Source organism: Macaca mulatta, chromosome 5, assembly GCF_049350105.2.
Source record: "Macaca mulatta isolate MMU2019108-1 chromosome 5, T2T-MMU8v2.0, whole genome shotgun sequence".
NCBI lineage: Eukaryota > Metazoa > Chordata > Mammalia > Primates > Cercopithecidae > Macaca > Macaca mulatta.
The window spans coordinates 163,535,401-163,560,759 of NC_133410.1; the positions used below are offsets into that span (position 1 = coordinate 163,535,401).

A 25,359-nucleotide genomic window follows, 5' to 3' on the forward strand; every position below is an offset into this window, starting at 1 on the left:
CTGCAGAGAATCACTGGTTCGAAGATCCTGGCTCAGTAGGCCTAGGATGGGTTTCAGGATTCTACAATTTTAACCAACATCATCATTCTGATGAAGACGGTCGTAGAGGCAAATTCTGAAATCAGTACTGCTTCTCTGACTGTGTGATAAAAGTTGACAGTATGCTAACTTCTGTTGAAGTTGAATTATTTTGTTTTATTAAAGATGAGCTATTACAACATCACGTCATGTCTAAGTGAACAAAAAAAGGCCCAGGTAGTCCATGCATTAGTGTTAGTCTTTTCCAATAACTCTCAGTATTTTTGTTTAGTGAGAAATAATGTTACTAAATATAATGACATTATTGCGATGATAATCTTTGAGAGTTCACTTTCCTTGATTTGGAGGAGACATACCTTTTGCCCTGAACTGCACACCTGTTGCTTGCTCCTATTTGAATTCTCTCAGCTATTTTCACTTACCACTATCATCAGCTTCACTCTGGTGTGACAGTGCTGTTTCAGATTCTCATGTGACTTACCATTTCCTTCCATAAATTTATGTTCAAATTTGTTCTGCTTTAAAGACAGCAAGTGTAGACCAGGAACCAAGAGACCCACCACCTTTTCATTTACTCTTAGGGGGAATTTTGTTCATCAAGTCACAAATAAGGGCTGCTGTCCTACAAAATGATGTTGTTGATGATTTCCAGAATTTTATTCAAGTCTAGTGTACTTTATCTTGCCTATTTTTATCTCTAGTCCTAAAAAATGGGATTTAAAAGATGGTAATTATGGCTAATAAACAGAAAGTGCCCCCAGAATGTCACTATTTTGAGGGCATTTGCCATTGGACATTAACTATAACTCAATTCCTAAGTTTAGAAACTTATCATTAGGTTAGGAATCTTTTTTAGCTCTAGTAGCCAGATAGTAAGGTTACCAGGAATTTTGCCAAGTGAAATTCTACTTAGAAGGCTATTATGTTTAGTTTTTATATTTTTAGATATCTGTAGTCCACACTGAAACTCTTTGCCATACCTTCAAAGTCTTCTGGCACTGTAAATATAGCTGCTAAGATGGACCACCTAAGCATAGCACATAAAAAACACGTTGGAAGTAGAAACCATCTCTATATCCTATAAACCTTAGCAAACAGCATGTTCCTTATAGTACTCAGCAAGTACTGATAAGAAGGTCAAATCCTTGTACCCTGTGAACTGTGGCAGATAGCATGTCCCCTGTGGTACCCAGCAAGCACTCGGAAGATTGAGTCTTCTCAGTTTTGTTAAGGAACTCATTTTGAAAGCAAGAAACATTAAGTATTATCATCCCTATCTTACAAAGCAAAGATTCAGAATAGGGGAACTGAAATTTCAATGTTTTACATAAGGCAGACAGAAAACAAATTAAATCTTCCTCCCTTTTTGTTGCTTCTTAAATGGTGCATACAAGTTTAAAGTTGCTAACATCACAAAAGCAGTTAAGAAAATAGCTTATAGGAAATCAGGGAAATTGTAATAATTTGAGGAAAACATCTGTTGTAGTTCACAAATCTCACAAAACATTTGTTATGAGATTTTCTTTCCATTTCACTTATTGTATTTTTAATATCAATTGTTTTTCTCTCAAAAAAAATCTTTACATTGAGACTTTAATATCAAAATTTAGCTAACAATTCATTGGTACTACGCTTAGATGACCTATCTTTGGGCTATTAAGTTCAGGTTTATAACAACAAATTTAAGTTCTTTTTTGTGGATTTATATTCTTTGATTTTGGGTATTCATTTTTACTTGCAGTAGAAGGTAAAAGTTCTAAATTTGAGGAACGGTGAATTCATTTTCAGGAAAATGAATGATTTGTTGGTCTGTAAGTACCTAGTATACTGAAATATTCAGGTAACATTTTACTGGTCGATTAAACTGGTTGAAGTTAATTTGGTTTGCAAAATGAAGGGCAATCTGAAAAATTAGGCATGACCTAATATTTTAACGAAATAATGTTGTGTTGGAACCGAACTGTCGATTCCTTCCTGGGCAGGGGTCGCCGCGAAGGATCACCGACACGAGATTCACAGCAGAGAGTTATTTATTACTAGCGCGCTAGGGTCCCAAGTTCTAAGTTGGCCCTGGGACCCCGACTGCTTGTTACAGGCTGTTTATATAGGCAAATACAAGTTCAAACACAGCTTAAGGCGCGAAATTCAAACAAAGCTTTAGGCGCGTGGTAATTGGGTCTGTCTATGGCCTGAGCAAGTTGTCTTATGCTAATTGGTTAGAGCAGGACCTTATGAGGTTTTTTCTTGGAGTTGCTGATTCCGGGAACTTCGAGGCAGGGTGGGACCCCCGGAATTGGCAGGGTGGGACCCCATGAGGTTGTTTCCCGGAATTGGCAGGGTGGGACCCTATCAGGGTGGGACCTTATTGAGGCAGGGTGGGACCCTATCCAGAGCCACCTGGTGTTAATTTTTTCTATATGAGGCCTAGTTTCTAAATTTTATGAGGCCTAGTTTCATTCCCTCCTCTTTTTGTGTCAGAGGCTCAATCTTGAGCCTCTTTTTTAGTCCTGAGGGTCTGGTATAGTTGGGTCAGAACCATAGCATGTAATCTATTTTTAATAAGGGTGAGTAATTGGTTGAGTATGCATGGCCTGAAAGTCAGGATGAGCGTGAGCAGGATGAGGGGTCTTAAGATGGTGGAGATTAGGGTGCTAAGCCAAGGGGATTGGTTGTATTAATTTTTAAACTAACTTTGTTGAGATTTTTTCTCTTTTAGTTTTGCCATAGAATCTTTAACTATTTTTGAATGATCTGCATAAAAACAACATTGCTCTTTTAGGGCTGCACAGAGCCCGCCCTTTTTTAGAAAGACAATTTCTAGTCCTTGTCGGTTTTGTAATATAATTTCAGACAGAGAAGTCAAGGACTTTTCAAGTTTTGTGATAGATTGTTCTATGGCTTTAAGGTTTTTATCTATGGCTATTTTAAGTTGTTGCAGATGATGGTTACTATGCACTAGGGCTGCTGTCCTGGTCTTAACTCTAGCCGCTACCTTAATTTTTAACATGTCGGCGAGGGTGAGGGAGATTAAGGGCGGGGAAGTGCTTTGAGGAGTTTTTAGTTGGGGCTTCTCCGATATGGAAACCGGGGGCTTCTTAGCTTCTAATAAAACCTGGTCTGGCCTTATTGCAACAGGGGCAGTGTCTGGATTGACTAATAGTCTGATTTGGAGGGGAATTTTAGGCGGGTTGTGCTGGTATAAATAGAGACTTTATATTAATTTTGTTGTTATCTATCTGTTATTTTTTAGGTTGAAATAGAGGTCTGGAAACCAAGTCTTTATAGGAGCATTTTCGGAGGTCTTATTTAAGACCTCTTGATTATTAAAATTAATTCTCTGTCAGGTCAGGCTAAATGGCCGGTGGGGGTTAGCGTCAAAAACTACACTAGAGACGGCGCAGGGAAGAAGGGTAAACAATAAGTAAGGAGTTAGATAGGAGAGAGTCTTATCTTGAGCGGGTCCGCGGAGCGTTGGAGTTTTCACGTCTTAAGTGGTGTTGATCCGGACGTCTCTGGAGCAGCCTTGGCGTGGGATGCGTGGATCTAAGTGGAGATTCCGTCAACCTTTATGGCTGGAAGGGGTGACTGGTCTGTGGATGTCTGGGTTGGTACAGTTCTGCCAAGGGGGCCCAGATTTGGGCCTGTACTGCTTGGAGTCCTTTTAGCCGGGCCTGTAGGTCAGTCTTAGGATTGGAGGGGGAGAAGGAATTAAGCGAGGTTGACAAAGGGGGAGGTCCTCCGTAGAGGATTTCATATGGAGTGAGCCCAAAACGGTTAGGTGTATTCCGGGCCCTTAACAGAGCTAAGGATAGGAGGCGTCTCCAATCTTTTAAACCAGTCTCTAAGGTCAATTTAATAAGGGTCTCTTTTATTGTTTTATTTATTCTTTTTACCTGTCCTGAGCTCTGGGGTCTATAGGCACAATGTAATTTCCAATTAATCCCCAATATCCTGGCGAGTCCCTGACTTACCTGAGAAACGAAGGCCGGCCCGTTATCTGACCCAATTACCTTGGGAAGTCCGAATCTAGGAAAGATTTCTTCCAAAATTTTTTTGGCTACTATGTGTGCCGTTTCTTGCCGGGTGGGGTAGGCTTCTACCCATCCTGAAAAGGTATCTACAAACACCAGTAAGTACTTATATCCAGCATAGTGAGGTTTTACTTCAGTGAAGTCTATTTCCTAATAGACTCCTGGGCGGTTATCACGAGTTCGTTTCCTTTCTGGCACTTGGGTAGCCCCAGCGTTTACCTGCTGACAGACCTTACAGGCAGATGTCACTTGTTCTACGAGGGTACTTGTCTTTGGGATTAGAAAGTCAGTTTTTTTAATCAGTAATTTTAGCTTTCAATTATTTAAGTGTGTCCAGGCATGCATCTGCTGGATCATTGCCAGGGCCTCCTTGGTCAGCATTGGGGGTTCGTCAGTGCTGCCAGCAGTTATGCCCCCGGGATTTTTTTCTTGGCCCAGCCGTGGGGGCTGAGCCTCTTTAGGGACCCCTTCTGGGGGTCCGGCAGGTGACACAGGGCGGCTGGGCTGGGGGCTGCCCTCAGGACTGGGCTCTGTGCCTTTTTGCAGGGAACTTTCCGAATGGAAACTCTGGTTGCTGTTCTCATCATTGAGATCCAGCAGGATGACAGGGCCACCCCCTCGGGGACTGGCGCCCCTGCCCCGACGTTCCCGGCCACGGGATCTCTTTGCCCCGCCACCTGCCCGCCTTTGTTCCTCCTCCTGGGGGTCCACCACTGGCACTTACTTGAAGATACGAAGGGAAGTGTCGCCTACAGTCACTCATTGCTTCTTCCATTTTTGGACCTTCTTGATGGTCGCCATTACCTTCTTGATGTTATCTTCGGCCCGGCTCCGGGTCTTGGCCCGTACGGTCCGGCCGGCCATGCTGGCGTGGTTGGGGCCGGAGCCGAGCCCGCGGCGGGGCCGCCTCCCGTCTGGCGGGCTCAGGCTTGGCGCCAGGCCCGGGCGCCGCGCTCTCGGCCTGCCGTTCCTCCGGGAGTTGGCCGCGCCCTCTTTTGTCCTTAACGCCTCCGCGAGTCCCCTGTTCTTTGCAGTAGGCACACTGGTCTTTTTCTACTTTTGGCCGTCTCCGCTTCTTTCCCTCTCTCCCTGGTCCTTTCTTTCTCACAACTGCTGCCAGGATTTTTGTTAAATGCTTATCCTTTACTCGGTTTTTACGATCCTCTCGCTCTATCTGTTCCTTCGCTAACCTGGCTTCCCTTTCCTTAGGGGTTTCTTTCTTATCTTGGCCACATTTGTGGGGCGTTTTCCTGCCCCTTTGAGACCCGCCAACAGAGCCTGGCGATAGATTTGGAGACTCTCCCTACCTGGTGCCGTTTCATAGTCCTAGTCCGGGCGGGTGAGGGGAAATCCCTCATCTATTTTATTGGGAAGTTGGGTTGGGAGGCCTCCTGGTCCTGGCACATTTTTCCGGGCCTCCAAGAGGACTTGCTGCCTTTTTCAGTGGTTAAGAGGACCTGCAGGAGTTGCTGGCAATTATCCTAGGTGGGCTGGTGGGTGAGGAGAATGGATTCTATTAACGAGGTTAGGGCCTGAGAGTCTTGGGAAAAGGAAGGGTTATGGGTCTTCCAGTTATAGAGGTCAGAGGCAGAGAAGGGCCAGTACTGGACTGTGTGACTGACAGTACGGAGGGGAAAAAGGGAGGATTGCTAAGTGGAAGGGCCTTCTGGGTCCTCAGTCCGCCGCAAGCGGAGACGAGGAGGTGTCGGCGGCGGCGTCCGAGGGGTGAGTTTGGGCGGGGCTGGAGGAGGAGACGGGGTGGAGGGAGGGGCTGAGGGAGAAGTTGGAGAAAGGGTAGGGGTCGAGGCGGTAGAGGAAAGAGCTGGGGACAAGACAGGGGGCAAGGGTGAAGCGTAAGGTGGAGGTCCCCGAAGGGGGTTTTGAGGTGGAGGAGGCAGGGGTTCGAGAAGGAGGAGGTCCCTCTGGGGTTTATCTGGGAGGACTGGCTTATGCGGGTCCGGATTCCGATTCTTTGGGGCTTCTAAGGCAAGGAGGGTAGATTGGGATGGGGAAGGGGAATGGAGGAAGGGTTTCACCCAAGAGGGAGGGTTTCGGACCAGATCCTCCCAAGTAATTATGTAGGCCACCTGGTCTGGGTGTCCGTGTGGCCCAGGATCCATCACTGTTGCTTTAACCTGTAAGATAATTGGGAGGTTAAATGTTTCGTCCCGGGGCCACCCAACATGGAGGGTAGGCCACTTGGACGAGCAGAATTTTCGCCATCGTCCCTTACGGAATTCTATGGAGAGGTTGTGGGCTCGAGCCCGAACGTCAGGGAAGTGAGTCAGGGTCAGAGACAAAGGAGTCGTCAACGTCTGTCTTATTTCGTCCACGTATAACAAACAAGGACAAAACAAAAGTAACAAAAACAAAGACCAGACAAGTAAGGAGAAGCCGCGCGGCCAGAGAGTAGCGCCACAAGATTACAAAATATTCAGACGGCAGGGGCGGCCTGCCTACAGATTTGAGGAGGCTGACCGAGTCATTAGCCTTCTCCCAGACTACCGCCAGGGCGTCCCCCAGGGCGAAAAGTGGGAAGGTGCGGGACACGTCTGTCCCCCTTCCCCACTTAATTCAGAAGGAGTACTCTCCAGAGTTCAGAGTTAGCCGGCAAGACAGACAGAACAAAACGAAGGTACCTGGTAGGTCCGTTCAGTCAGCAGTCCGTGGCCCGGGCCAGATAGGTCTCCGCCGGATGGGTCGGGGGTCCTCGGACGACCCCACTTCCCGGCCAACGCACCAAATGTTGGAACCGAACTGTCGATTCCTTCCTGGGCAGGGGTCGCCGCGAAGGATCACCGACACGAGATTCACAGCAGAGAGTTATTTATTACTAGCGCGCTAGGGTCCCAAGTTCTAAGTTGGCCCTGGGACCCCGACTGCTTGTTACAGGCTGTTTATATAGGCAAATACAAGTTCAAACACAGCTTAAGGCGCGAAATTCAAACAAAGCTTTAGGCGCGTGGTAATTGGGTCTGTCTATGGCCTGAGCAAGTTGTCTTATGCTAATTGGTTAGAGCAGGACCTTATGAGGTTTTTTCTTGGAGTTGCTGATTCCGGGAACTTCGAGGCAGGGTGGGACCCCCGGAATTGGCAGGGTGGGACCCCATGAGGTTGTTTCCCGGAATTGGCAGGGTGGGACCCTATCAGGGTGGGACCTTATTGAGGCAGGGTGGGACCCTATCCAGAGCCACCTGGTGTTAATTTTTTCTATATGAGGCCTAGTTTCTAAATTTTATGAGGCCTAGTTTCAGTTGCCCAAGTTTTTCATATATGCAATGTATTGAAACTATGATAGCACAATCTGCCATTAATTTGAACAATAATTGCTTTGTGTTTATATAGCGTTTGACTCTCTTCAAAGCTATCTTATAAAAATTTGAGACTCTCACTTGAGGTTGAGTATTACTATAGACATTTTACAAATGAAGAGCAACCTATTATGTTTAAATTGATAGCCCAGGTCCTCTCTTTTCCTGTAAAGCATGTAAGGAGCTTCAAAATCACCACTCCACTGTACCAATGAGTAAAAACAAAATCAACAAGTTTACTTAGATTTCTCAGAAAACTTTATAGCTCAGCATAGAATCTATTTTGCTAAATATTCCACATGAACTTGAAATTGTATGTGGTGGTGTATAATTAACAATGAAATCATGTTGTTAGATAATGTTCTTCAAATCTTTTCTATTATTACGTGGTTACTTTTTGCTTTTCTATTAGTTACTTAGAGAAGTATGTTAAAATCTTCAACTCAGTGGGCCTATTTTTTCTTCTTATTCCCTCAATTTTTGCTCCATATATTTTGAAATTATGCTATTAGGAGCATACAGATTTAACATTGTTACATTTGTTGAATTGATCCATTTATCATTTCAATGACTCATCTTTTCCAAAATTTTTGCCTTAAAGACCATTTTGTACAATGTTAACATAGCCATAGCATCTTCTTTTGTTTAGAATTTGCATTGTATATCTTTTTCTAACTGTTTACTTTCATAACACACTCAAAGTGTTTTGTTTTGTTTTGTTTTCTATTTTCTCACTCAGCAACAGTCAACACAGGAGGCTTCTGTGGCCAAATGTGTAATAGTTTCTCCCTACACACCAGCCAAGCAATCAGTTCTGCAGCAGATAGCAGCTGGGTGTCCTCCAATTCAATTTCAACACTCTACCTGGAAACTGCATCAGATCCCACAGGTTGAGGGCTCAGTCCCACAAGACTGCCCCTACTCCCCACCTCCCATCCCCATCATTGAGTTATCAGTTGCAAGTCCAGCCTCCAGAACGTCTGAGTGACTGGTTTCAAGGTGAGTCTTCCATGATCTCCTCTCTGAGTTTGACTAATTTGCTAGAGCAGCTTAAGGAACTCAGGGAAACATGTTCACTGGTTTATTATAAAGGATATGAAACTAGGCCTCATAAAACTTAAAAATTAACACCAGATGGCCATGGATAGCCCCTCAATGTTCCCGGAACTCAAACAGAAAAACAATTCCAGGAAAGTACATCAGGGGGTCCAGCCCTAAACAGTTCTAGGAAAATATCGCATGAGGTCCAGCCCTAAACCATACCAGGAAAGAAACCCATAAGGTCAAGCCCCGATCAATCAGAACCAGACACCTTGCTCAGGCCATAGCCAGACCCAATCATCTTGCGCCTTAAGCTTTGTTCGAACTTCGCGCCAAAAGCTGTGTTTGAACTTATGTTTGCCTATATAAACAGCCTGTAATAAGCGTTCGGGGTCCCAGGGCCAACTTAGAGCTTGGGACCCTAGCGCACTAGCAATAAATAACTCTCTGCTGTGAATCTCGTGTCGGTGATCCTTCGCGGCGACCCCTGCCCAGGAGGGAATCGAGAGTTCGGTTCCAACAGATACTCCAAAGGACACAAATGAAGAGGTGTATAGGGTGAAGTGTGAGGGAAGGGGTGTGAAGTTTCTATGCCCTCTCTGGTTGTATCACCTTCTGGGAGCCTCCATGTGCTCAACTACCCACAAGCTCTCTGAACCCAATCCTTTTGGATTTTACGGAAACTTCATTATGGAGGCACAATTGATTAAACCATTAACTTAAAAGTCAGCCTTTTTTCCCTCCCCAGAGGTTAGGGAATGGGACTGAAAGTTCCTACTGTCTAATCATGCCTTGGTCTTTCTGGTGACCAGCCCCCATCCTGAAGCTACCTAGGAGTTGGCAGCCATCAGTCAGCTCATTAGCATACAAAGAGACATTACTTTGGAGATTCTAAAGCAGGGGTGTCCAATATTTTGGCTTCCCGTGGCCACATTGAAATAATTGTTTTGGGCCATGCATTAAATACACTAATACTAACAATAGCTGATTAGCAAAAAAAAAAAAAAAAAAAAAAAAAAAAAAAAAAAAAAATCACAGAAAAATCTCATAATTGTTTTGTTTAGAATTTGTGTTGGGCTACATTTATAGCTGACCTGGGTCACATGCATCTCATGGGGTGTGGATTGTTCTAAAGGTTTTAGGGATGTATGCCAAGAAAGGAGACAAGGACCAAATATATATTTTATAATATCATACTATCCATCTTTATATTTAAAGTGTCTTGCTTACTGACAGTTATATAGCTAAAACCCTTTCTTTCTCATTCAAACTGATAATCGTTCTTAATTGGGGTACTTAATCTATTTTATTTGCAGCTATTTAAATTTATTTACCAATGTAATTTAGTTTAAATGTGCCATTTTGACATTCAGTTTTTAATTTTTCCCATCTACTGTTTGGTCCTTTATTCTTCCTTTTCTAAAGTCTTTGTATCATTTTTTAGTATTCCATTTTGCCTTCTACATTAGTCTTAGTTATGGGTTCTCAAATATTCTTTAAGGGATTAAGCTAGAGATTACACTTAAATTCTTATAGTCTATTATAAAATAGTACTTTTTAGGACCTCTCAAGAAAAATGTAAGAATCTTACAAGTCAATCTAACAAAAATTTAACTTTATTTACATCCATCTCAGTCTTTTACTATTGTTATATTTTGTTTGTTCCTAAATGATAAAAACACAAAACATTATTATTGGTTTACTAGGTCAATATTTATATTTGTTCACATGTTAAACCTTTTGCATGATTTTTAATACAGTCTGTAACTTTGTGCTCCTTTCTGATATCATTTACCTCTCCATGGAAAAATTTGTAAAACATTTCTTGTGTTGCCAATCTTCTGATGAACAAATTCACTCAACTTACTTCTGTCAAATAATGGCTATTTCTCCTTCAGTTTTGAGTTCTAAGTTGATATATATATATATATTTAGTACTTTTTAAATGCTTTCAGTTTTATTTTGCTCTCAATATTTCTTTTGAAAAGTCATTTGTCAGTCTTATTTTTCTTTTCTTTTTTTTTTTTTTTTGAGACGGAGTCTTGCTGTGTCACCCAGGCTGGAGTGCAATGGCCAGATCTCGGCTCACTGCAAGCTCCGCCTCCCGGGTTCACGCCATTCTCCTGCCTCAGCCTCCCGAGTAGCTGGGACTACAGGCACCCGCCACCTTCTTTTTCTTGTTTAAGGTAATATTTCTTCTTGGCTTTTTTAGATTTTTTTTCTTTATCATTGTTTTTAAAAACCTTAAATATAACATGTTTAGATTTTTATTTTCTTTTTATTTATTCTGCTGGGCATTAACTGAGCTTCTGGGATAGATAAGTTGTTAACTTTCATCGGTTGGGGAAAAATTCGTAATGATATCTTGAAATATTGCTTCTGTCTAATTTTTCTCCTCTCCCCCGGGAATTAGATGACAAGAATATTATCTTTATTCTGCCCCATATATTTCTTACACTCTTTTCTTTGTATTCTTACAGTCTGTGCTTCAGTTTTGATATATTGTTATTGATCTGTCATCAGGTTCACCATTCCTCTCTTTTGTCATGTTCAGGCTACTACTGATTCATTCAACAATGTTTAAATATTCGCTAATTTTTCACTTTTAGAATGTTCATTTGATTTTTTAAATTAGATTTCTATTCTTTGACAAAATCTTATATTTCAGACATTTTTCTATTTTATCTTACACATAATATTTATTTCACTTTTTTTTTTTTTTGCTATCTACAATTCTTGGTTTATCTGTGGATCAGTTTTTATTGCTTGTCTTGTTCTGATTATTGTTACATTTTTCTACCTCTTTGCCTGTTTTTTAATTTTTTATTGTATGCCAGGAATTTTTTAATAAAAAGATTGGTAGATGCTGAAGGTGATTTTATTGTCACCCAGAGATAGCGTGTTCTTTGTTCTGCTAGGCAAGTAGGGTAAAAGTCTGACTACGTTGATCCAATTAGAGATTGATCTGGATTAAGTCTTAGCTGAATTTTGATTAAACTTTCTTCTCCTCCTCCATTTTTTTTCTTAGTGCAGGACCTCTTCCTCTATTATACTTTATCTAGTGTTTTAGCTTTCTATTGTTGCATAACAAGTTACTACAACTTAGCAACTTAAACACACATTTATTATCTTACAGTCTTTGAGTCAGGAATTTGTATATGGCTTAGCTAGATCTTCTGCAAGGTGACAATCAAGGTTTTGGATAAATCTGGGTTCTCATTTTAAGGCTTAACTGGGAAGGGATCCACTCTCAAGCTCATGAGGTTCTGGCAGAATTCAGTACCTTGTATGGTTCTGCATTCTGGACTGTGGATCCCAATTTCCTGCTGGCTGTCAGCCTGAAGGTGCACTTAGTTCCCAGGCAGTTTTTGGCCAGTTGTCAGCCTCAGTTCCCTGTCACATAGGTTTCCCAACACACCTGTTTGCTTCCTCAAAGTCAGCAAGGGAGAGAGTCTCCTAACATAAGAAGTGTTACAATCTTATATAACAATTGTGGAAGTGACACCTTCCAGAATTTGCCATATGCTTTTGGTCAGAAGCCAGTCACAGGTCCTACCCATATTTAAGGGGAAGGGATTGCACAAGGGTATAAATTCTCAAAGGTGAAGATCAAGAGGGCTACATGGAATCTGTCTGCCTCACTGCCTAAGCAGTATGAGACTAAAGATACGTCATTTTGTCTTTCTGATCCAGCATCTCAGCATTACCACTAGCCAAAAACTCAGCAAATGTTCTGTAGATGAAAACAGCCATGTGTTTGTATGTACTTCAAATTCTAATCTGTCCTGCCAGCTTGCATATCCATCAAGAACTCTACTGTTTTCGTTTTTCCTCAGAGTCCCTCTGTCGAAATCAGCTCAATCTCCAGCTCTCTAAGACTGGGCTCTTCTGTTTCTGGAATTTTAGTTCATCTTCTCTTTGCTTCCACAGCTCTGGAGTCTTTAACTCTGATGTCTTAAACTCTAATGTCTTACTGCTTTAAAAGTGTAACTCTTATAGCTTATCTAGTTTTACACTACCTACTAGCTTCCCGCCTCACATAGTATCTCATCCAGAAACAATAGTCTCTCTATGTCAATTTTAAACTACTTCAGGAGTTGGTATTATGCCCTATTTTATGCAGCCACAATGGGTAAAACAGCCCTAGATATATATGAATTCAAACAATACTTATTTAACTCACTAGAAAATAGGACATTATATTTTGGTGCTTTTAAAGAACATGATGAAATTTTATAGGGCAGAGAGAAGTAAAATAGTAATCACTAATTTACTCCAACATTTAAAGCTAAGTTTCACTGTGTCTAACTTCTTGGTATTGGGTGAGTAGATAGGAGAAATAATGACCATGCAATGTGATAGCAGACTTTTTTTTTTTTCATTTGCCTATCTAAATAATTCTAATGTTTTTAAGCAATGTATTACTGTGTACGAATTTATGTTTTGGGGATTTTATATTACATAAAGCAAGATACTTTCATAAATAAGATATGTATAAGCAAATACTATATGGTATAGCTTACATTTTAAAGGAAAGACACATTGCTAATGTTCATTTAAAATGGCTGTAAGAACCAGAGCACACATAAAAATAGATATCAATAACAACAGTTTCAGATAGGAATATGTGAAAACTAAGTATGAAATAATATATGTCATAAAATAAACTTTAAGTTGTTTATCACTTCTGGATAGTAATTTCCATTTGAGTAGTTATTTGTCACTGCATTTTAAATTACAGATCATATATTTGCACAATTTCATTATGCTAATTTTTTACATATTTAAAACTATAAATTGAAAAATAAAATAAAAAATTCTAATATTCATTTTTCCTTAAGATAAAGATAATTGATATGAGTTTTGTCTTTAAAAAAGTATTTTTGTGATTACCAACAACATGAACATTTTATCTCATCTATTATGCTAATACAAACATTAAAAAGTTTTTGAAATTGTGCTGATGTTATTAATATATTGTATTCAAGAATATAATTTAAATTATATGGTATATAACTCAATTATGTTATTATAAAATTATACATAAATAAATCGTGATATTCTGGGTTAAGATAATCCCATATGTCTTCTTTAAAACTATAAGTAGCCACAAAGACAAATATATTTGTCATATTATAAATATAGCTTGGTTTCTGGTTTAATGTTCCCTTGAAATAGACACTTTAATTCAATTGCTCCACACACTTAAAAAAGTTGTCATTCTGACAGGTCTTGCCAAAAAAACTTGTCATGCAGGTTAGGTATTGATTTCTCTTTTTTCTTTATTTACTTCTCATTCTCATGATTGAGACAATGCTTTCTGGCAATAAATTAGGGGACAATAGGAAAATAGAAGCTGGCTTGGCTTTCTAAATATTTAGCATCATAAGAGAAGAATATTATAGAGAGCTGGCAATTTGAAACAGGTTAGTGACTGTGATCAAAGCTTGTTTTGTAGAATTTAAATGTTATTTGCAGGCTTTGTCTTCTATGTAAACATTTAAAATAATCATACTAAACATTAACATTCTCCACAGAATTTGGAATTATAACCCAAGGAATGGTGAAGGTAAACATAGTTTCCCCTGCACTGCTTTAAAACTTCTCTTGTTAAGGCAACCAATGACTTTTGCATTACCAAATCCAGTGGCTACTTCATAGTCCTCATTGCTCCAGAGTTCTTAACAGCATTTGTATCCTTCATTCTTCAAACATCCTCTTTGGGTTGATTCTGGAGCATCCTATTCTGATTTTTCTTCTATCTCAGTCTCCAGACTTTTCAGTGATAGGATTTTTTTCGTTTTGCTCTGTATCATTTGATTTCTACATTTTATTTCTAAGTATTGGAGGGCTCCAGGACTGAGCAATCTGACCTCTTTAGTTCTCTACCTATGCTCACTTAGATAGTCTCATCCAATCCCATGACTTTAAATACCATCAATACACAAACACTGAAAAATATTTATCTTAGGTTCTAATCTTTCTCCTTTACTCTAGACTAATACATTGAACTGCTTTCTTAACATCTACACTTGAATGTATAATAACCGTTTGTCTCAGTGTGTTTGTGCTGCTATAACAGAATACCCAAGACTAAGTAGTTCATAAAAAACAGAAATTTGTTTAACAGTTCTGGAAGGTGGGAAGTCCAAAATCCAGGTGCTCTATGTCCATCGTCTGCTGATGACCTGAGTTTCTGCTTCTATAGTGGTACATTAAATGCTGTGTCCTAGAGAGGGGAGAAATGTTGTGTCCTCATATAACTGAAGGTTGACAAGCAAAAAGGACTGATATTTCGATGTTTGACCCCACCAAATCTCATGCTGAAATGTGATCCTCAGTGTCAGAGGTGGGGCTTGGTTGGAGGTGTTTGGGTCACAGGGTGGATCCCTCATGAATGGCTTGGTGCTCTCCCACAGTAATGAGTGAGTTCTCACTCCATTGGTTCATGAATGGCTTGGTGCTCTCCCACAGTAATGAGTGAGTTCTCACTCCATTGGTTCACATGAGATTTGGTTGTTGAAGAGCCTGGCACCACCTCCTGTCTCTTGCTCCCTCTCTCACCACATGACATGTCTGCTCCTTGTTCACCTTCCTTTATGACTTGAAGCTACCAGAAGCCCTCACCAGGAGCAGATACTGGCGCGATGCTTCTTTTACAGTCTACAGAATCGTGAGCCAAATGAACCTCTTTTCTTTGTAAATTATCCAGCCTTAGGTAATCCTCTATAGAAATGCAAATGGACTAATACAGGGGCCAAACTTTCCTCATCAAGTCTTTTTAATCTATTCATGAGGGTGGAACCCTCAGGACTTAAATGCTTCCTAAAATAACCCACCTTGCAACATGGTTGTATTGGGTATTAAGTTTCCAACACATGAATTTTGGGGAACACATTCAGACCATCGAAGTATCTCACATTTAACATGTCCCAAAATTAATTTACATACTATCCAATAAAGCTTTGCCTTCCCCAGAATCCTCATCTCTGTCAATTATAAGACTTTCACTCTACAAATATTGGAGTCATTTTCAAAATCTCTCTTTCTGTCACCTTCAACATTCAGACAACCGTTTGGCTCTATTTTCATAATATACAGTGCATAAAACCATGTCTTGCTTTCTATATTGCCATAAAAAAGTCTAAACTACCATCATCTCTTGTCTGAGGATTGCAATAACTTCTTAACTCATCTCCCTATTTCGTTCTCCCTAAAGCCGAATTTGCAAACAGCAGCCATTGTGATTCTTAAAATGAAATGCTGATGATGTCAATCTTTGTTTCAATCCTCCAAAGTAGAATGGAAAAATTTTCACATCATTACATAGTTTGTTCCCTGCTGACCTCCCTAACCCGTCATCTTCTACATCCTTGGATATTCCTTGAAAGTGCAAAGATGCTCCTCTACCAGGGCTTTGTAACTGTTGTCGCTGGTGCCTGGAATGCTCTTTCTCAGATATTTACATGCTGTGCTCCCACGCCACTCACATCTTTGAGGCTAGGCCTAACCACCGCCCATTTGCAGTTGTATTTCATGATGGTAACTAGTTTTTTTTTTTTTTTTTTTTTTTTTTTACTTTTCTCATCATCTTGATTTCTTTTTTCCTGTCACTTCACACTTTTTCTTAGAGCCTTTTCCCTGGCTATCACTGACCCAATTGATACCTCCCGCCCCTGCAAATGCCCTTTAAAGTGAATGTTATCCATAAAGGGGTAAACCGAGCAGTGTCCTACATTTTTTAATAGCTCTTATTGCTACCTAATATTATTTGATGTTATGCTATATTTATTAATTTTTATGTGTCTTCCATACTAGAATAAAAGTTTCATGAAGTCAGGCTTAATCTGTCTTCACTTTTGTATCCCCAGGTCCTAGAATAGTGTCTGCACATAGTAGATACTCAGTTGTAAAGGGATATTGGAGCCATGTCCTGAATTATCTCTTGTGGTGACTAGACATTGATCATCTAGTGATCTGGCCACAGAGTAATAAAATCCTTTTAAAAAACTGGGGATAAAATTTCATCAGGAAAAGACACTCCAAAGGAAAAAAAAAATCCAAAACTCTGTTCATTCACTCGTGCAATGCATCTCTTTTGTACATCTATTATCTGCAAAACCCTTTTATGGATGTTGCCTAGAGAAGGGAGAATGAAGATAAATAAGGTATTTGTTGTGAATAGAAATGTCCATGTATGTAATTTTACTCAGGGGAAACTCTTCAAAAAGAAAACTAGCCTCAAAACTTCCATTTTGTTCTTATTAAGGCTTTAAACCAAGAATATTTTCTTTTCTAGCTAAGCATGCTATTTTCGCAAATTCTAGGGGTAATATCACTGCCCATCTACCTGTAATTATGGTGAAGGCTCTATTGCGAATAGTTTTGCTTAAATAGGGAGCCGAGAAAAAGTGAAGGTTGCTAGAAGAAAATACGGGGTCAATGATTTTTTAAAAACAGAGTTGTTACAGCATTTTTAATACTGGTGGAAATAATAGAGAAGGAATCTAACTTTTATGCACTTCCTGCTTTCATTTTACCACTTTGGGTTGTGCACCGGACTAATAATACGTCCTTCTCCAACAAAAATCCCATCTTTGTGTTTGATGGCATTAAGCCCAAAAGGTCTTTAGGGATTATCTTGTTTAGCACCCTGTATTTTACAGCTAAGACAGCCAAGGTGCAGAGAGGGCAAATGCCATCATCTTTTTCCTAGACTACTGCTGTCACTTCCTTACAGGGTTTCCATAGTCTCTGCCCTTCTGAGTCATTCTCCCCTCTTTGAAGCCAGTGAAATATTAAAAATGAAGATCTGACATTGTATCACTCCTACCTCTAATGCTTTTGTATCTAGGCACCGAGGTCTTTGGACTTCAAGTTTCAACGACCAATTGATAGGGTTTGGATTTGTGTCCCCTCCCCAATCTCTTGTCGAATTATAATCCCTAGTGTTGGAGGAGGGGCCTGGTGGGAGGTGATTGGATCATGGGGGGCAGGTTTCCCCCTTGCTGTTATTGTGATAGTGAGTGAGTTCTCACAGATCTGGTTGTTTAAAAGCATGTAGCATCTCCCCCTTCTTTCTCTTGCTCCTGCTATGGCCATGTAAGGTGTGCCTGTGTCCCCTTCAACTTCTGTCACAATTGTAAGTTCCCTGAGGCCTCAAGCTATGCTTCCTGTACAGCCTGTGGAACCAATTAAACCCCTTTTCTTTATAAATTACTTGGTCTCAGGTATTTCTTTATAGTAATACAAGGATGGACTAATAGACCAATTTTTCTGTTATGTTTGATAGGTGATTTTGCTGTTTATAAAATAAATTTATAGTTTAAGTTAATAAATGGTAACTTAGTTGAAAAGAAAGAAAATAATGATCTAATATAGGGGTTCTTACTGGTTCTGGAAACTTGTACTTTAGAATCACCCCGGAAGCTTTTATGTGGTGAGTTTGAATCATTTACTTATTCTCTGTATTCATCTTCTAACCCTTCCCTTTTAACATTGTGTTATTGTGTTTTAATCATCCTAGTGCTAGTATGCCTATAAAAAGGTAATAAAACTAACTTTTTCCAAGCATCTTTAGATAGTATAGGTTAATTGCATAAATATAAGTTAATTGCAAAGTTGAAGAAACTGGACAATGACTGGTATGTCATTGGACATTCCCCTTGGAATGTTTCAAGTCTATTGGAATGACATTTCTTTTGTTCAGCAAATTATTTTAAGTCTAACATAAAACTCTTGGATGAGTGAATAATGAATTGCCATGGAGAAGTTTGAGTGGTTTCTGCAGGGCAGATTAGACATAAAGAAAAGAATGCATTTATCTGGTTATTATTTCCCAGTGTAGCCTTTATTTTTCTTTTCCTCAAGTTTTCTACAAGAGTTACAAGGGGATTGATGATTTATTATTAGAAATGCCTAATGATGTTGGGAGATACTTAAAATAAACTTCAGTATGAAACATATATCTAATTTACACTTTGTTTGGTTAACAATTCTTTATACTCAGGGTTTAGACCAAATATTTCAGTTTGTGTTTCCTTTGAGAGCAATGATCTATTCAATATGTCTAATGAAAACATTTTAACTGTTTGTTATGATGTTAAAATAATTCCATGGACTCCTATTTTTCTAGTTATCATTCTAATGCAATGGTTTTTCTCTTATATTAGTTAATGTTGTTTCAACATTTCAGAAAAATAGTTACAAAATCCATATTGAAGAGACATTGCACATGAGTATGTATCACTAGATATTTATATTGAGCATCTTCCTAGTGTTGTTATCTATTCTTATGTCTTTGTTTCTGTTTTTCATTAATTCGTCTGGTGGCTTTTCTTACTTGGGTCACATCTACGGTTAGGTTTCATGCATATGATACACCCCTGGGTCTAGGGCGTTATTAAATCTCATTAAGTAGAAGGACTTTTTTAAAATAGTGTCCGTCACTTGACTCTTTTTGATAAAGAGTAAAATGTGTCAACTTCTTTCTAATCTTTACCTCAAGATACAAAAATACTCCTGAACACGTGGTAGTTTTGATTACATTGATAGCTGACATTCATCCAAACTTTTAAGGCTCCAGGGGACTCTGGACAGCATCCTGAGGTTGGCAGAATGAGCCTGGACATGGGGGTCAGTCAGGCCAGGTTTCAATCTCTGTGTTTCACATTGAGCAGTTATGTGGCCTTGGAAAATTGCTTAATATTCTGTTTTCCAGTTTTCTCATCTATAAGAATGGGATAAGTAGTCATAGAATTGACTGCAGGGTAAATGAGACAGTATTTCACAGTGCTGGGAGAACATACCTGTTGGTCATTAAATCTTAGTTTCTTCCTTTTGTATTGTAGGTGAGCAAGCAGAGGCCCAGAATAGCTTGAGGGTTTTCCAAGCCTCCATAGATATACTGGCAGAGCCAGGTCTTCAGACTCCATGTTTCGATCCCACTATTTAATTGATAAGTAATTTTTTACTTTTACTTTTAATAAAAATGAAATTATAGAATAAATTGATATATTGTTTGGTAGAAAACCAAAAGCCTGTGATCTAGTATAGTGAGTTTCACTGGTGCTTGAGCCTCACTGCATGTTAGAATCTTCTAGGAAGCTTTAAAAAAATCCCAGTGCCCAGGCCATACCCGATTCTTGTTAAACCATAGTATCTCAGGGCGGGACTCAGGCATAAATATTGTTTTTATAACTCCCTCTGTAATTTCAGTGTGATCTTATGCACAGAATTTGCTGACACTGTTGAGATACTTCAAACCATCTGTAGCGTAGTTTTAAAGGTTTGTTCTTCTGTCAGTAGATCAGGCATCTTGAGGAATATTGTTTTTCTTAAGTCTTTTCTTGGGGGGAGTTGGGGAGAAAAGGATTTATTTCTTGCCCTCCAATGAAACCAGTTGTCAATGAAGTCTGAGATCTGTATTTGGCAGATCCAAGCCCTACAGCATAAAGCAGAATATAAAAGGGAGGTGGGGATGGAGCTGAGGACAGCTGGCAAAATCAAGTGCAATCTGAAGCCACTGGGCTCTTTGCTTCCTGGCCTGGGGGCTTTTCACTGACAACAAAATGTCAGGACCATCTCCCTGAGAAACCTGGGAGGCTTTGGAGAGCCACAGTTCCTCACTGGCCCCCTTGATAGCACTTGTCTGTTGCGCTGCTTATTTACTGGGATAGCGGCTCCAAAGCGAAAACACCTTCAGCCTCATCTTGGTGACACTGTTGCCAATCTTGACATCTAGGTCACCTTTGTGGTCTGACTCGATCATTTTCTTACTAAACTCTGGGGTTTTTAGAAGCAGGCACCTAGTCCTTACAGTGTTTGTATCCTCAGAACCTAGCTCAGTGCCTGCTGCATAGTAATTCCTTAATAATGCTTTTAAATGAAAGAAAAAGTTTGCCACACAGAAAAACAGAGTACATATATATATACACACACACATACACACACTTGACCCTTTTTGACATATATATATATGTATATGTGTATATATATATACACACACACACATACACGTGTGTGTGTGTATGTCATATTATGTAACAGTTTGTATTTTATGACTCCAGGGAAATCATTTGCCTGATCAAAATATTGATTGCTCCAGGAAATACTGAGTGAACTGGGTATATTCCTTATGGCAGACAAGACTTAGCAACAAGAAGAAAAGGGGTCATGGAATGGGGAGCAGAAGCTAAGGCAGGCAGGTAGATATCATGATAGTGAAAGCTGGAGAGCCTGATAGTGAAAGGGACAATGTCTAGAAAGAGGAACAAAATTCTCTAATTGTATAAAATCCCTTCGTCTATTCCTCCTTCAGAAACATCATGCCCAATATACTTTTGTATTTTGGTGTACTCCTTCCTTGCAATGCCTTTCATTGAAATACCTAGCTGCATTCTCAAGTGGGGGTTGTGGTCGGGTGGCTGGAGTGGAGAATGGAGAGTAAGCACATAAAATAGGTGAGACTTTTGACTGTCTTCTTCATGGTTTCTTGATCATATTTCCATAGTCCTTCCTCTGGTTAAAAGAATAAACTCACATGTCATTTAACAAAATGTATAATCAGTGGGCATGACCACTCCCCTCCCACTGCCTGCATGCTGCCTCACCATGTTTCTGCTTCAAGGTCCAGCTCGATGCCCGTTTTCTATAGAAACCTTCCATGCTGGCTTTACCCTTCAGGTATATTGTGGTTTCCAAATTATGTCTCAGGAAGGTTTGAAAAGTTTGGGACTCATGATAATAATAGCTAGTATTTATAGAATGGTGTAATCCATCCAGGTCCTGGCAGGACACAGGTGGCACACTTAGCTTTTTGAAGGCATTTTTAATGAAAGAACTATTTACAGAGGTGCGGGAAGGGTAAAGGCAACCAACAAGGACTGCTGGAGCTGGCACAGTAGAGTCATTGTCAGCCCCGACATAAAGAGGCAGAGAGGCTCTGGTGTTCCTGGCCCTATTCAGAGTTGGAGCCACTAAGTGGTGCTGTTCAACATGGCTGTAGTCATGGAAGGTCCCTGCAGAGAAGGGAGAGAGCAGGAGGAATAAATTCCCTAGACTCTCACTCCTGTTTGTTTCCAGTCTCCTGACAGTGCTTCTCATTGGCTGAAATTAGCCAGAATCCGCATGACCCAGAAGCCTGAGAGTGGAGAACTTAGAGGACAGCAGGGAATGGGGCAGAGAGGTATGGAGAGCAGATCTGGGGGCAAATGGAGTGCATGCCAGACACTGTGTGAAGTGGGGATTAACACCAATTTGTGGAGGAGGAAACTGAGGTCACACAGATAGGAAGTCACAGAACCGGGATTCAAACCAGGTCTCCAGGCCCCTGAAGACTGAGCTCTTTCCTGTGAGCAGGTGGCTTCTCATTATTGCACCTGGCCCCTCCTCCTAACCAGATCATGCTTTCCTGGAGGGTAGCTTTTGGGGGAAAACACAGTAGGTATTCAACACAATATAAGTTGGAAATGCCATTTGGCTTTACGTGATAATTTCTAATGGCTGTCTTTAACGTAAATGTGTTTAACAATAAAATCAAAAGTTTAATGTTCAGTCTCAACATTTTCCATCACAATTTCCTGACGTTTTCCTATAATCATTTGCTATTGAATATTGGGACAAGATAGAGCAAAGCCTTCCTTTAGAAAAGAACACAAAGCTAGTTTCTGTGGGTATATAAAAGTGTGACATTTTAAGAAAGAAGAATCCACAATATTGCTGCGTAAAAAAATAAAGGTTGGTTTTCTAGAAAATTCACTGAGTTAAAAAGTCAAATACTCTAGCAACCACCAAGTAGTGGGGTGACACCACAGTATTTTGGAAGAGGCACTGTGCTGGGAGTCAGAAGCCTGGTGTTCTAATTCTTCCACTTTCCGAGACTGTGATCTAGAAAAACGTTTGAACATCCCTCTGCTCTCATTCTCAACTATTAAATGGAAGTAATAATACTCACATGACAACATCATAGGTTTGTTGTGAAACTCAAATGAGATTATGTGATAGATGTAAGTAATTTTTGAAGATCCCCTGCTGGCTCTGAGCCTATAATATCTATTTAAAAGGGCTTAATAATGTGTTAACAATGACTCAAAGGTAAAGACTTAAGAGATAAAATGAGACACTGCCATATTTAAGTCATCAAAATGTTCTGTCTGGGACTTTTTGTGAATGCAAATTTTATTTTAATTTTAAGACAGAATAAGAAGGATTAAGTGTACCAGAGTCGAGATAATGGCAAGTATTTAGGAAGGAGTTAGAATTATTGGAAAATATTTTGATTGTATCATGTTCCTCCCTACCCCTTATATTAACTTCATTGGAAACTATTCTTTGGATTTTATGCACTCGACATATTGCATCAAAATGAGAAAGACAGAAAAGATGCCTTGTACCTATCATGCTACTGTGCTTTCAGGCAGTTAAGGACTAATAAGCATGCAGTGTCCTGAGGAAACCACGTGACATTTTCCAGTCATGGTCCCAAAGTCCTCTTGGGAGGTTGAAAAGTGGTTCTTTAGTTGTCGGAGGAAACACAAAATACACAGTGTTGCATTGGAGAGCAAAATCAGGGAAGAAAAGAAATTTCAAAAGCCTTTCAAAGTCAAAATTATTTTTAGTAGTATGTTGGCAGTATGAATTCTTTGTGCTTTATTTAGTTTTTCTTTACTCAGGTATATTTTCCTTAAGGTGGATTCAAATGTCAATGAATTTCACTCCCAAAGGGGAAATTTATACTTTTTCCAAATTATTTAGACTTTAGTCTTCTGGTCAGCACATCAAAACTCTTTATCATCTGCTATGGTTTGAATGTTTATTTCTTCTATAAAATCGATGTTGAAACTTAATCCCCAATGCAATAATATTAAACGGAGATTAGGTGATTAGGTTATGAGGGCTCCACCCTCATGGATGAGATTAATGCCTTAAGAAAGGGCTGGAATAAACTGGCTAGTCCCTTTATGCCCTCCGTCCCTTTTGCCATGTGAGGACACAGAACTTGTCCCCTCTTGTAAACACAGCTACAAGGTGCCATCTTGGAAGTAGAGATGGAGCCTTCACCAGACACCGATCCTGCTGGTGCCTTGGTCTTGGACCTTCCAGCCTCCAGAACGGTGAGAAAGTAATTTCTATTATTTTAAAATTACCCAGTCTCACATATTTTGTTATAGCAGCATGATGAACTAAAATACCATCTCTCTTTTTTCAGATAATTATACTTTTTGGAAAAAAATAAATAAATAAATATTTTTTCTCATCTTCTTCATCTTTTCTCAAATATCTCTATCTCACTGAGGACTACTCTGAATGTGCTCTCTCCTTCCCTGGAACTCCTGGTTACTCTTACTTAGCTTTATTTTTCTTTCCCATTGCTATAATTTCCTAACATATGTAATAGAACTTATTATACGTATTGCCTCTTGCCTATCTGTGCATGGAGAAGACAAGCTCCTCGAGGGAAGGAGTCTGTTTTGTTCCGTGACTCATCACTAGCACCTAGAACAGTGTCTTGCACTAAGGATTAAACATAGATTGAGTGAATGAACAGTAAGTATACATGCTCAGTATAGAAATTTGAAAAGTAAAATTTTATGGAAGGAAATAAAGTCTCCTGTAATCTAAGAGGTAACCAGAGTAACACTTCCATATATCCTGTTTCTTCGCCCATTCATCCTACTAACACTTAATAGAAGTTAGAAAACTACCTGCTGAACCACCTTGGCCTTGCTCTTGCTCACCGTCTTCAGTTATCCTTCCTCAGGAGCCAGCTGTCTTGTGCCATGATCTTCCTATCTCTCCTCATGTTAGTATCAATTGTTTTTCTTCATTTTGGCCTCATAAAACCCCTTCCAAACTGTTATCACAACATTGGTAGGATCTTTGCACCAATTTCAATTCTGACTCCAAGCATGGTGAATTATTAATTGGCTGGAAAAAATTGTGTGTATGCATGTGCTGTAATTGCTGACTTATTTACTCAAGAATAACTACAATTTGGGTTTATTACTTGCAATCAAGAGGTTTATTGACACTTTTATGATGATTATCCTTGTGCCATTTCTCTGATTTTTCTCTTTGGATTCATAGAAAAAAGATAACTACATGAAAGGAAATGAACCTGTTTTGAAACTTGATACATTCTACTGAACTCCTTTCCTATCAGGAAATAGTACCAATAGCAATAATACTGGTATTATTACGACCAGTTCATAATGCCGTCAGGAGTTTTTGACAGTTTCCTGTGTCAATCTCACTACACGGTTATTTTCAAAATTTGCCAAGTTCATAGGTAAAAAATATCTCGTGATGATCTGAATTTGATCATTACTAATGAGATTAAATATTTTCATTGGCATTAGCCTTGTGTGTTTCTTTTTGAATTAATGCTCTTTGTGTACTGGTAGTTTATAGATATGTTTAGGTATTAAAGCTTCTTATATACTAAGAATAGCAACTCTTGTATCTTATGTATGTTGCAACTCTTTGGTCTCAACTTGTTTGCCTTAAAATATATATGTGGTTTCTGATAATGTCTTAGTTCAGGCTGCTATAATATATCAGCATAGACAGAGTGGCTTAAACAATAAACATGTATTTCTCAGAGATCTGGAGGCTTGAAGTCCAACGATAAAGAGCCAGCAAATTAGGTGTCTGGTGAGGGCCTGATTCCTGGTTTGCAGATGGCGTTCTTCTTGCTGTGTTCTCATATGGAGGAGAAGAAAGAGAGAGAGACATTTAGGGAGGGGTAGGGAGAGGGAGAAAGAGAAACAGAGAAAGAGATGATCTGATGTCTCTTCTTATGAGGGTCCTAATTCCATTATGAGGCTCCACTCTCACGACCTAATTAATTCCCAAGGCCCCATCTCCTAACGGCATAATCTTATGAGTTAGGATTTTAACATATAACTTTTTCTTGTTGGTAGGGGGAACCCAAACAT

General features: G+C 39.7%; 1 pseudogene across 1 annotated transcript; it reads right to left on the bottom strand.

Annotated features, from left to right (window-relative positions):
- Positions 1–2,051: 2,051 nt before the first annotated feature.
- Positions 2,052–5,062, bottom strand: LOC144340859 (B-cell CLL/lymphoma 7 protein family member C pseudogene; annotated as a pseudogene). Its single transcript, XR_013417355.1, has 2 exons — positions 4,050–5,062; positions 2,052–3,722 (listed from the first exon to the last, which is right to left on the bottom strand). The product of XR_013417355.1 is annotated as a B-cell CLL/lymphoma 7 protein family member C pseudogene (transcript).
- Between the last annotated feature and the right edge of the window lie 20,297 nt (positions 5,063–25,359).